Genomic DNA, 500 nt, shown 5'->3' on the forward strand with positions numbered 1-500 from the left:
GCAACACCTGGCTTGGGCGGGGGGGGCGGGTAGGGAGTGGGGAGAGAGAGAGAGAGAGAGAGGGGGGGGGGGGGGCGGGGCCAAGAAAACACAGCGGTTCTCCGTCACAATCCTACTCGCTTAAATCTCTCTAGAGAGGAGACCGCGCGAGGGGGATAAAAAGCGGCTCGTGTGCATGTCCAAAAAAAATTCCCCACTGTCCTGTCAGTCCCCGTGCTGCGCGCGAGGATGAGAACGGAGCCTCCGTCCTCCTCCACCTCCTCCGTCTCTCTCTCTCTCTCTCTCTCTCTCTCTCTCTCTCTCCCCCTCTTCTTCTTGGTCTCCTCCTTCTTGGTGTTTAAACAGGGCGTGCAGCAGCAGCCGCGTGGAGTAGATGTGCAGGGAGCGCGAGGCTGGTCAGCGAGGGAGTCAGCTGGGCTCCGGGTTGACGTCACAGTCACCTCTGTATGTGTGCCCCCCCCCCCCCCCTCCTCGACTTAACTGTCTTTCCTCATCCCATG

At 60.8% G+C, this 500-nt stretch overlaps 1 protein-coding gene across 1 annotated transcript in view; it reads right to left on the reverse strand.

The window, feature by feature from the left end:
- adcy8 (adenylate cyclase 8 (brain)) overlaps nt 1-20 on the reverse strand; it is a 122,929-nt gene extending 122,909 nt beyond the window's left edge. The window contains exon 1 of the mRNA XM_031292186.2: nt 1-20. This exon is cut by the window's left edge and continues 1,806 nt beyond it. The gene's annotated coding sequence lies outside the window, so the exon portion shown is untranslated.
- Between the last annotated feature and the right edge of the window lie 480 nt (nt 21-500).

Source organism: Sander lucioperca, chromosome 9, assembly GCF_008315115.2.
Source record: "Sander lucioperca isolate FBNREF2018 chromosome 9, SLUC_FBN_1.2, whole genome shotgun sequence".
NCBI classification, from domain to species: domain Eukaryota; kingdom Metazoa; phylum Chordata; class Actinopteri; order Perciformes; family Percidae; genus Sander; species Sander lucioperca.